Below are 13,026 nucleotides of genomic sequence, written 5' to 3' on the forward strand. Positions count from 1 at the left end.
TGCTGAGAGCTAAGGGCTCAGGGTAGGGCTGTCTCCTTCCCAGCCTCGGGATCCTGCCCAGCCCCCCACTCCAGGCTCACTTTCTCATGACCGTCCATTATGTAGTCCAGCAGCAGCAGGTGACTGAGGAAGGTGTTGAGGAAAGGGACGACACTCTGCCGTCGGGATAGGAATGGTGATGAGCCCCCCCTCTCGGGGGCCATCTGAAGGTCCCCTGAAACCCCTCACTCTCAGCTTCCTATCCCACCCCCAGACCCCACACGGAGTAACCCAGGACTCTTAGCAGCCTCCTCCGAACCCCCTCCCTTCCCCTTCAGGAGCACCAAACTTCCTCCAGTCACCTCCTGGGGCCGGCATTTGGCAAATCCCAGGTTATGCGGTCCCTGGCCCATCCCTCCCCAAATCCCTCCTCCTGGTCACTTCCACTGCAGTCAATTCAGGTCCTGTGGTACCAGGGGCAGGTCTGCAGATGGCAAGCACCCCTCTCCTGGTGGATGCCTCCAGCTGGGAGGGAGGAGCACCCTCTGCTCTGACCCCTGCGCCCCTCCCCCGCAGGCAGGCTCACCTGCTGCTGCTGTGTCTCCCGAGCTCCCTGGAGGTCCGCCTCCACAGTGGCCAACAAGGAGGTTGCCTCCTGCAGGGTCGAGGACAGTGTCATTGTGGCCATACTACCCTCCCACATTTACCCCCAAGGGCTCCTGATCTCAACCCCTGGACATGTGGCCTGAGTGACCCGGTACCTCTGCTGCCCCAACCTCCAGTGAACTCTTATTCTAGAACAACCCCAGCTCCAACACTCACTTGTGTGTGACCTTGGCTGTGTGACCTGGCCACCCTGAGCCTCTATCCTCATCTGGACCGTGTGAGAACTCTGCCGGCGTCCCTGGGTCTCCTGAGCGCTCAGTGTCCTGTGACTGTCATCACTGCCCTCACCCGTCCAGGTGGAGCCATCACAAAGCTCCACACATTCTTTTCCTCCCTTGATCCTACTTATTGAACCTCCTTGTGCAGCCTAAGTACAGAATCATCTCTGTCCAGATCTCCCCGGTTTAGGGGACTGAGGCCCTCAGAGGTGAGTGACTTACAGAGGGGTCCACAGAGGAGAGGCCACTACCCCTCCCAGCCATAGGCCCTGTCCTGGATGCCTTCACCCCACCCCCGGCTCCACCACTGACCACAGTCCTAACCTCTGGACTAATGAGTGTCCAGGCTCCCAGTGAGGAGCAGAGCCATGGAGGAAAATTAACAGGGTATATTGGGGGGCCTGGTTGAGAGGCTCCTGACTGCCCTAGCCTCCTGTCCTCTGACCCTAGGCTGACCCGAGGCCATGCTAAAGCCTCACTTCCCTAAGAACCCCTCATGACATTCCCTTGCACAGAAATCCTTTTTCATGTACTCAGAAAGGGGACCCTTGAGGTGCTCTGACTGACAGGGCAGTGGGCGATCAGAGCACTAACTTCCACTTTTTTTTTTTTTTTAAAAACACTACACTTTCAAGATTAAGGATTCCATTTACTTACAAATAGGAACCCTGAAACACCTACGACTCCAGACCTCCTGTCCAGAAGCGGGTAAATGCTTTTTTATTTATTTATTTTTGGCTGCGTTGGGTCTTCATTGCTGCCCGCGGGCTTTCTCTAGTTGCAGCGAGCGGGGGATGCTCTTCCTTGCGGTGCGTGGGCTTTTCATTGCGGTGGCCTCTCTTGTTGTGGAGCACGGGCTCTAGGTGCGCGGGCTTCAATAATTGTGGCGCGTGGGCTCAGTAGTTTTGGCTTGTGGGCTCTAGAGCGCAGTCTCAGTAGTTGTGGCACACGGGCTTAGTTGCTCCACGGCATGTGGGATCTTCCCAGACCAGGGCTCGAACCCGTGTCCCCTGTATTGGCAGGCGGATTCTTAACCACTGCACCACCAGGGAAGCCCATAACTTCCACCTTTTTTGTGGCAACCTTTGAAGTCCAGTCAGGAAGGATCCATTAGGAATCTATCAGTTCCTCAGATACTTCTCATCACCATCTGGGGCAACTATCATTGCTAAAAAGGCATCAGGCAAGAATCCCTCTGGGATCGATTAGCAGTGACTCTGTAGGACAGAGTGGGGAGTTTCAGAAAGCACGCATAATCTGTCTCAGGCTGGGCAGCGCCCCCCGCCCCCGTCCCCCTGGTCCCTGGGATTCTCGCTGTGTCCATCCCTGTTGCAGCCAGGGTCCCCTTCTTCTGCGAGGTACAGTGAAGACAGAAGGAGCAGCAGCGGCCTGGCTTAGTGAAGACAGTCTGGGCTAGTTTAGGAAGAAAGGACCCCCACCTGCACCGTCCACCCAACAGCCTGTAGGAAGATGAGTGGCAGCTGATGGACCAGCAAGGAATCCAGAGAACTACTAATTCTACCAGCTTCTCACCCTCCTGAAACAGTCCAGCCAACACTGCTACATCCCATGACCAAGGCCTCCTGCCCCAGACAGCCCCCACCTGCCTGTAGAGCTCACACATCCCTCTTCCTGTCAACCTGGACAAGACAGACTGAATTTCTCGGAGAACTTTTTGTGATAAGCTACCCACACCACATCCTGCCTGGTCCCCCCTCCTTCCAGATCTACAGCCTCCACCTCACCTCAATGATCGTCCTGTTCAGCAGTTTGTTTTTCCGGCATAACTTTTCAAATTGTTGGGAGCTCTTCCTGAGGGGATGGGAAAGAAGGAAGAAAACAGGGGAATAATGTGCAGGGATTTGAGAGCAAATCCTTTTTGAATACCTGGAAAATTAACAGGCCTCATGAGGGTATCCCTTGTGTCGTCTGGGCCCAGGGGTCTCTGTGGGACTGGGGAGGAGGCTGTCTCCTGGGGCCTTTGTTCCCTTCACTCCTGAGCAGATCTGTTTTGACCAGTGTTGGTTTCAGTTGGATAGAGTTCTGTCGCTGGTAAGTAAACACTTGAAAATCTCCCACTTGGTTCAATGCAGGATCTGACATTTAAAGATCCTAATTTTTTAAGCAGAACCACAGGCCTCAGGTCCTAGAGAGACTCAAGAGTCCCACCAACCAGGTGGCTTCCTGTCCCCAGGGTCCACTGTCTCCCAGGAGCTCCCAGCTGACGGAGGGGACACAGCCAGCAACATGGTGGGTAGTGTCTTGTCTACTCTGGTGCTCAGATGGAAAGCAGCCTACTCACCTAGAAACCTGTCCCCATGTCTTTCTGAGGCGCTTTAATGGAGGCCTCTGCAGAGCCAAAATGATGGCTTGTAGAGAGGAGTATTCCTCAGGCCTCTGCACACTTGGGGAAGGAAGGGAATGGTCAGTGAGGAGAGAGCTGGAACCCCGCTCCTCTGGCTTCTGTCCCCTCATTAACTTCTCTCCTGGATGAGAAAGATGCCCAGTGGCCCTGGGGAGGGTGCACCTGGGACCCGAGGGTTTTAGCTCAACCCAAGGAGGAAGTGAGCAGCCCATCACTGGGATCTGAATGTCAAGGTCAGTGTGCCCCTGGCAGGAGGGGCCTAGGGACTGTGTAGGAACTCAGACCCCAGACTTCAATCCTGAGAGCTGAGAAAGGAGAAGGGGCAGTGCCCATGGCTCTGGAGAGTGCTCCCTGGGCCCTCCTACAGCATACCTTGGCCACCTGGATCCAGAATTCCACCACCTCGGCCCTGTTCTGGGCTGTCATAATTGGGTTCCCGAGGTAGGTGGTGGTGATAAAGTTGACCACCTTTTGGAAGTGGGTGACGGTGTTGTGGACAGTGGGCACCAGGTGCTCATGGCCCCTTTTGGTCCCCTGGGACCAGATGGAGCCCAGGCAGTGATGGGGCACCACCTTCTTGAACAGCTCCCGGGGAGGATGAAGAGTGTCACTCAGCCTCCACACCACAGCTAGCATCTGCAGTTCCTCACGGTTCTACACCGGGGTCTCTGGTCAGAGCTGGAGCTCAGGAAGCTGAGGATGTGACCTGAAGCTTCTTGGAGTCCCTGGGTTTGTTTATGTCCAGTGAAGATGCCCAGCACAGGATGACACAGGACACAGTACTGGGGAGGGGGGAGTGGCATTTGCATCCAGCCCAGCTTCACTTCTTCCAAGCACCAGAAACATGACTCACACCTGCCCATCTCAAGGGGCATCTTCCACTCATTCTGATCACCCCTCGGGTCTGACTCCCCATTCAGATGGACATTCTCCCATGGCTGCTACAACCAGGGTCTTTGTCTCCCATAAGACAAGTACACACCAGGTGCCTAATGAATGCTGAGGCTGTTGAGGCCTCCTGGGCAAATGGATGATTGATCCCAGGACCTGGAAGCACTTCAGTGAGCTCACCTCCCACCCTCAAAGGACCAGCCCCACCCAACGTACTATCTGTTCTTCCTCATTAATCTGCAAAGCCACCCTGTGCAGCAGGCTCTCTCAGTGTCCACCTCTACTGTCCACATTGGACAACGAAGATTTGGGGATTAAGAAAGTTGCTCAGGGGCTTCCCTGGTGGCGCAGTGGTTGAGAGTCCGCCTGCCAATGCAGGGGACATGGGTTCGTGCCCCGGTCCAGGAGGATCCCACGTGCCGTGGAGCGGCTGGGCCCGTGAGCCATAGCCGCTGGGCCTGCGCGTGCGGAGCCTGTGCTCCGCAACGGGAGAGGCCACAGCAGTGAGAGGCCCGCGTAACACAAAAAAAAAAAAAAAAAAAAGAAAGTTGCTCAGGTCACGCAGTGGGAAGTGGGGGGAATAGGGCTTTGGACCAAGATCATCAGGTTCTTTATCAGGGAATGGCAGGTGTGGGGCAGCTGATGAGAAAGCTGGGTCCACCCAGGCTTCCCTGAGAGCCAGCTGCTCACCGCACCCATCAAAGTCAACTGTTCAGCCACCAGCCGGGGAGGGAATATTCTAGAATATTAGGCCTCTAACATTGGGTACATTGTACTGTCTTATTAAGCCCTGAAAAGGGGATGCGAAAAGGAAGGAAATCAGAAAACATAAAAATTCTCATCTCCCACTTTGAAGGAAACAGTGAAGTGGGTGGAAAGAGACAAAATAATTATGGACAGTTGTGGGGAAGTCGGGGTGCAGGGGAAAGGACAGGACAGGTGATGCAGAGAGCCTTGGTTCATCCACCCACAGATTCCCTAGGCATCATTCATCATAATAATCAAGCAGAAAATGAATAAGTAGAAAGGCACTTCCTGCTGGAAAATAACATCCCACTCTATAGGAGAAATATAAAAAAGGGGAAGAAAACACCAATAACCAGTCTCCTTCTTTGTATACACTGGGTTTATTCTCAGAAAGCTGCTGGGATCAGCCAAAGTGCAGACAAAGGAAAATGCAGGAACAGGAAGATGAAAATCAAAGGGAATATCTTAGAAGTATCTGCAAAGCCCTAAGTCTGTGAGGTGTGGATGGAGCAGAGGTGGAACCTGCAGCCTCAAGCAGGCATATATATACATATATCTGTACATATACATACATACACATTCATGTACATGTAATTGTATGGGTATATATAAACACGCACACACACATTTATATGTTTATATATATATATATATATATAGGTGTGTGTGTCTTATTCTATGGATGGGACAAGCAACTGTAATGTCTCCAGACTCCTTTCAGCAAAGTCTCTTCCTCTCCCCCCGAGTATCCGTACCTCTTTCTGCTCCCACTACATAACCTTAACACAAGCATCCAAATCAGAACATAGATATGTAAAACTTTGAGTTCACACCAATTTCTCCAGTCCAACCTCACAGAGTTCTTTTTAAGCTTCTCACTTTCCATATTTGTAACTCCATCCTATGACAGAGAGAAACCTGCTCTCACCATCCTCCATGTATTTCCTTATTTTTCCCAATACCCCTGTGGATAACAGATCTCCCTGCCATGCTGGTTGTCCCCTCTGCCTCACCCCTGTGGCTGCCTGCTGCTTGGTCCAGCTGTGCCCATCCCAGTCCCCGTTAGCCTCCACGGTGCTGGCTGCTGCCTCTTCAGGCCTTGGCCCTGACCATGCCAGTTGCTGGGAAGGGAAAGTTAATCAATTTATTTTTGAACAGTGTGATGTAGAGATATAGCTGTTTGTTTTTTTTAATGGATAACCAATTGTCCCAACACCTATTCTCAATTATTTGAAATGCTATCCACAATTTTGTGTCAGTAGCTCATGATCTTTTCTCTTCTGTTAATCTTTTTTTTCTGTTTGTGACCCAATATCATCCTTTAATGACTGTGATTGTATATTTTGATACCTGGTAGTTAGAGGCCCCTCAGTATGCTTAAAAAATGTCTAGCTCTTCTTAAGTATGTATTCTTCCAGATGAGTTTTAGCATTAGCATATCAATTTTGTTAAAAATCCTATTGTAATTTTGATTGGAATTACATTGAATTTGTAAACTCTTTGGGTAAAATGGCACCTTTACCAGATCAAGTCTTCCCATTAGGGAATGTGGTATGCCCTTTTGTTTACACAGTTTTAAAAATTTCCTTCAGTGAATATTTATAGTTTTTTTGTGTGTGTGTATTGCACATAGAGTTTGTTCTGAGGTTTAAAACATTTTTTCTGTGGCTGTTATTAATGAGATCAAAAGATCTTCTTTCTACGTGTTTTACACATTATTAAGATTATGCTGCGTATACAATTCTGTATCCTGTTTTTTTAACTTCATGTGTCATACACATTTCTTCACTAATAGTTTTTATGATTTCATAATTGCCCATCAAATTTTCATGTCATAATTTATTTAACCATTAACATACACTTGACTTCTTTGTATTTCTCAGTGTCATATAAAATCATCTTCAAAATTTCAAAAATGTATTGTGTGCCTTATAGAGCTATTTACATAAAGTTGAGCGCTGCATAATTCAGAGAATGTCTGTATAGTGAACATAATTTAATTTTCTTGATTACTCAAGGTTAATATAGAATCAGATTTTAACATTTCTTCCACAAGGCCTATAGAGGTGTAAGACTCTTTCCCCCTAAAGACACTAAATTGCAGTGCTTTTTGATCATTAAGTCAATTTTTATGCCTTTTTTTATCTCTGTCCTGCTTATAGACTTCCAGTCTTCTTACTGCTATCTGCATGCCCACATGGGATAGTTTCTCCTCCCACTTCTAGTTTACCGATTTTAATTTTTTATGAGTTTGGAAACCGGACTGCTAGGTCCTTTAAAATTGAATCCAAGTAAACATTAATAACCTATGAGAAAGGGCTTTGATGAATCTCTAGGAGTAATGGGCTTGATCTTTAGGGCATGGACTTTGGTGATCTCTGTTTTATTTCTGAAGAGGGCTTTTTCCATCTCTTTTATTTCCTTGGTTCTTTGCTGTACTTTAGATAGATGAGACTCTCAGATAGCCAAATTACACCTGAATGAAATTTCATTACAATTATTAGGTTGGCAACGTAACATGAAAATGCCCCACTCCCTTTCTTCTGCTGAATTCTGACTCTCGACTTCCTTTTTTGTTCCTTTCACACTGCGCATCAGGCTTGGTTCACTCAACCTAGAGAAACTGTGACATGGGCTTCAGATGTGTGGGATAAAGTCCAATTGAAACCTTTATTTCCCCTCACTTTTCTTCCTCTCACCTCTTTTTTTTTTATAATTGAAAACTCTTTATATTTCACATCAACAAAGCTATAATTCAATTATATTAAAAAAAATTCATCTCTTGTCTGAAGCCATTTTGGATTCAAAGAAATTAGGGGTATTCCATTATATGAAAGAAAATAAAGACAGTTTACACAACTCTACTGTATTCTTCCCTTTACTCATTGCTACTTGATAAGGGCTATGGTACCAAACCATATGACTGTGTGGTCATTCTCTGTAAAGGCCAATCATGCTCCCTTTGCTGCCAATGGTTCCTCCTAATATTTAACTCCCTTGTAAGTACTTAGGTGCTTTGAGTAAGGGGATCTGCAGGTTCAATAAAACCCATACAACACTGGAGAATCGACTCAAACTTCTTATTAGTGGTGGGTCAGTGGTGTCATGTTTGTATTTGGGTACAGTAAGTACCCTTGATGATGACAGAATTGTAATTTCTTTAGTGTACTGTCTGAAAAAAATGTGTCAACAATGAGTGCAAAATAGGTGGTCATCAATGTTTGTGGTTTCAACTTTAGATCAACTTAGAGTTTCTCTTACAATGCCATTCCTTAGTCATCTTTTAATACATGGAATTGTGACATACTTGCATTTGCTGCTGAATGAACGTTTTAAGCTCTTACACAGTGGCACAGCCTACCAGTCAAGAGTTTATTTTTGGCAGCATCTTCATTTACAGGTATTTGTTTATATGACTGTTTGAACATTTCATTACATTTTTATCACCATTTATAAATATGAATAGAAAATGGAAATGCTGATACTAGTAATAAGAAACATAGTTTTCTTTTTTCAAAGATCAGATCTTAAAGGTGAGTTGCAATTAGGAATTGAATAGTGATTTTCAGCTCTCTCGGGGAAAAATGCTCTTGTAATATACTGTGCATTTAAATTTTTTCATAATCAACTTTGTATATGTGTTCAGGAGTATATGAATAAACTAGAAGGGAATGGGTTGGAAATAAACTAGGGTTCCACCTGTAGAAAGTTCCAAATGGAACTTAATTTTCCCCCCTTTCCCAGTCGAAATGTCTTTTACAGAATTTACATTGTCAATACCAAGTACCTTCAAACTCTGTAGAGAACTGAGGAAGAGGTCTGTGCCTAAAAGTGTCTGTGCCAGACAAACAGATGTGCTTTTTGCCTGTTGCTTTTGCCCACTAAAGAGCTCTGCTGCTAAAACTGAACAATTACAGTGGTTTCTTAATTTTCAGGAAGAATGGATTTAAAGGTTTGCATTTTGTGAATTGTTCTTAAATGTTTGATACTTTCTATCTTGTGAAGAGTTGCCAACAAATTTTAAAGGAAAAAAGCAAAATCAACTATACTTCAATAAAATTTTAAAAAAAGGGAAAAGGCAGACATATTATTTCTTAAAATACATTTTTTAATATGTGGGAGATCTGCATAAACAAAATATAGCCAAATTTAGTGTTAGTAAATTTGTGTGAAGTCCATGTGGAAGAATTAAATCCATCAACATTTCATAGGGTTCCACAATGACTACCCTAATTTCTAAGTCCTGCCACCTGAGCTAGTTTGAAAACCAACACTTGACACTTCTGACTGCCTTTTGTTATTTTGGGGGAAAGGAATGTTATTAGTTCAGTGGTACAAAGTAATATTTAAAATAAATTAAAAAGACCAGAGGAGTAGAGTAAATGTGAGTGTAAGAAAGATAAGGTAACAATGGCTACTGTTTCCCAAGCACTTATTATTTAGCAGGGTTAGTGCTAAGTATTTTGCAAACATAATTTGATTTGATCCTTACAACCATCCTGTGAGGTAACATCACCCATATTAGCTAGATGAAAAAAAGAAGGCTCAGAGACTTGCTCAAGTTCACATAGCTGGTAATTGGCGAGTGACACTGAGATTCAAACCCAAGTTTCCAGATTCCAATCATGATCATGTTGTAATGCCTCTTTGTGTGTATAAAATTTAAAAAAAGTTTTAGAATTGATATGCAGTAAAGGACACAAATCTTTTTGCACATATGTTAACCTTTGTAATCATTAACCAAATCAAGATACTGACCATTTCCAGTAACCCAGAAGGCTCCCTCCTGCCCCCTCTCAAGTCAATTCCCCCAAAGTAATCACTACTCTGCCTCCATCACCATAGACAGATCCATTTTAGAGTAATCTAAGTTTTTGGAGTTATCACCAGAAAGTTCCATCTACCAATCCTTCACCCTGCCATTTTAGCCATAGTATTCAAAGCTGCTCTAGTTCTAACTTTTCAAGCACTCACTGTAGAGACTAGATTTTGGAAATGGTTTCATATTCAATCTCCTGTATTATTCTGAAATTCATACTAACTTTGGGGGGGGGAAATGAAAGAAAGTCCTGAAGTAGATTCAAAGGACTTACCAAACCAACCTTTCCTAGAAACACCAGGGAACAGGTTGCTTGACTGAAGTAATTTGGGTTATCTATTAACAGTCACTTCTCATTAGGCTTCTCATTAGGGACCGGATGAACACAAAAGGTCGTCTCAGTTGATGGAAGGAAAGACTAACCAGGAAGAGTATGTGACAATGATTGCTTTGCGTCATCTTACAGCCCATGAGGAAAACGTATGTCCAGATATCTTTCACAGTTGGCTTCCTCTTCTGTGATGCGAGGGAAAGAAGAGTCAAAGGGAAGAGGATCTATGTGGAGGCAAATGGGGGAAATAGGACCTTCAAGGAGGCTTTAATATGGGGGCTTTCTGTGCCTTGATGACTAGCTCTCAAAACCGCATTCCTGGGCTTCCCTGGTGGCGCAGTGGTTGAGAGTCCGCCTGCCGATGCAGGGGACACGGGTTCGTGCCCCGGTCCAGGAAGATCCCACATGCCGCAGAGCGGCTGGGCCCGTGAGCCATGGCCGCTGAGCCTGCGCGTCCGGAGCGAGAGGCCCGCGTACCGGAAAACAAAACAAAACAAAAAAAACCCGCATTACTTCTTGTCCAACCTGGCAGTGACAGAAGGAGTGTCACAGCTTCACCACAGGCTCTCGGGCTGGCGTTGGTGAATTTCAGCGGTGATTCTAGACAACACAGTCGGCCTTCTCTCTCTTCCCTCCCCACCCCCACCCCCCAGGGCTGCTTTTTGCACCTCACCCTCGATTCCCACCTCAGCCAATTGTGGCGTTTCAAACAGTCTACAGATTACAGCTCAGCATCAAGGAAAGAATAACTGACATTTATAAGGACCAATGACTCACCTGTGCCTGTGAGGTGCTGAGGTGGGGGAGGGGGGCATCTAAAGGAACGTTCCGGCCCTCAAAGCAGGAGGACTGGCTCAGAAATGGGCGCACGTGACAACAGCATCACCCAGCGCGACCTCACCCCTGGGGGCAGAGCTGAACTATCTAGGACCTGGAGATCTATTGAATTCCCCTTCCTCTTCCTCACAAAATACCAAGGACCCCACCAGTCAGAGACCCCTGAGGAAAAGAGGAATGCCCAAACCTCACAGGGCGGCAGAGCCAGGGTTCACCTTCTCCGCGCAGAGAACGGTTTGGTCTCCGTTCTCTCTCGAAGCTGCTCATCACCCATAAACTGTGGAGAGGGCAGGGCTGCCCGTTCTTTGGAGGGTGCAATAGCCCCGTCGCAAAGGCGGCGCCACCGGGAGGCCGGGAACTGCGGGTTCCCGGGTGCCGCTCAATTGGGCTCTGGCAACGCGGGCCAGTGATACCCAACCCCCCCCCCGCAGGGGAAGCTGAGAGCTCTCTGAGCGCAGGGCAGGGGTCGCCCTTACGGCCTCCGGCATCGCCCTCCGCGCATGCTCCGCGAGGCCCCGCCCCCGGCCGCGTTCGCATCCCAGCTGAGCGCTCACTTCAGAGCTGAGAGCTGAGAGCTGAGGCGGAGAGCCGGCGTCTGTGAGGCGGCCGCTGACAGGAGAGGGCCGCTGACAGGAGAGGGCCGCATCGCTTTGCCGGGCGCAGTTTCACCTCAGGCAGCGAAGCGCGGCGAGGTGCTCGGGGAATCGCGGGCGGCGCCAGCCTCACGGGAGACCCCGGGGCCTGGGGCTTGACCCCCACGTGCCAAGAGCAACTCGGAGCTGCAGGTAAGAGACTGGCGAGCCGGGCGGGAAAGGTGGCTTCGGGATGGGTGGGCGTTCGTCTCCAGCGCCTGAGCTCTAGGGAGAGGGACGAGGCGAGCGGGAGACGGCGAAGTGGGCAGCCAACGGAGCCCATGGCGATTCGGCTACTGATTTGTGTCCTGAAATTTTCTTTTATGAAGGATTTGATAAGAGCTGAGAGAAAGAGTACTTGAATAACCGTAAACTTAGTCAAAAACTTTTAGGACAAAAATTCTGTTGGGCAGACTCCTAGTACGCATTTCTTTCTGTACTATTCTCCTTTAACCACCACAGAGCTGACAAAAATTAAATTTTTATCTCCTTGGTGAAATAGCAAACCACAGCTTTTCTAGAGAGAATGAGACCTTTGACAATTTTAAAAAATTCGATTATGTAAATATTTTCAAGTTTTACAAACATTTCTCACTTTTGTGAGTAACTGCAACTTTCTGAGTGTGAGAACTTTATCGCTCCCCCCCCACCCGGCCCCATGCTCTATGTTGATAGCTTTTTGTAAGTTTTCATTTTAAGTTGTTTCATATGTGGCGATCGGTCAAGGTGGTTGGTTTTCCTTTGTGATTTAGTAAAAAGGACTTGTCTATTTACGGTGTAAAATATAAAATAACATACTAGGAAAAAATTTGCCCCTCTTTCTTTAGTGAAGATGACAAGCTGACTATTCAGAATGTTATTTTTTTCCCCAAGCTTCAATGATTTCTGTAATATTTTGCCTTTTTCAGCTAATCTGTGTATGTATGATGGGTACAATTATTCCTTAAATATTTTCCTTTAAGTGGACTTGACTCATTTTCTCTTTGTTTTATCCTTGGTTGTCCTCATATCCATGAACTGATAATTTTGTGCTAGTTGTAAATGAAAAACTAGTTCTTCCTGAAGATGTCTTGCTTAATGCACTTGGGAAAGACCACGTCTATGTAACTTTGGTTCCAGATTGATTGCTTTGTATTTTCAGGTAAATGAACTTCATAATGATTCTTCTTCTTGCTTTTGATAATTTTATTCTATTTTCATTTTTGGATGTATTAATTGTAGCTATTTATTGGTTCTCAACAGATGTTAATTGACATCACTTTTAATAGATAACTGGGGTTTCTTCCCCCCCCCACCATCCTACCTTTGTTAAAAGAAAAAATTACAAAAGGAATACTCTGCTTGCAATCACTAAACAAACCAGGAGTGAATAAAGAAAAAGTTAATATATTCCTCCCCTCTCAGGTCTCTCCCTTCTCCACTGTACTCCTTGGGGTAGCCAACATTAACCAACACTGAGTATTTTTCGACATCTTTCTCTTTGCTCAAAAATATATAAGCATATATACACACATATATAGACTTTTTGTAACTTGCTGTAT

Source organism: Phocoena sinus, chromosome 3, assembly GCF_008692025.1.
Source record: "Phocoena sinus isolate mPhoSin1 chromosome 3, mPhoSin1.pri, whole genome shotgun sequence".
In the NCBI taxonomy this organism is placed as follows: domain Eukaryota; kingdom Metazoa; phylum Chordata; class Mammalia; order Artiodactyla; family Phocoenidae; genus Phocoena; species Phocoena sinus.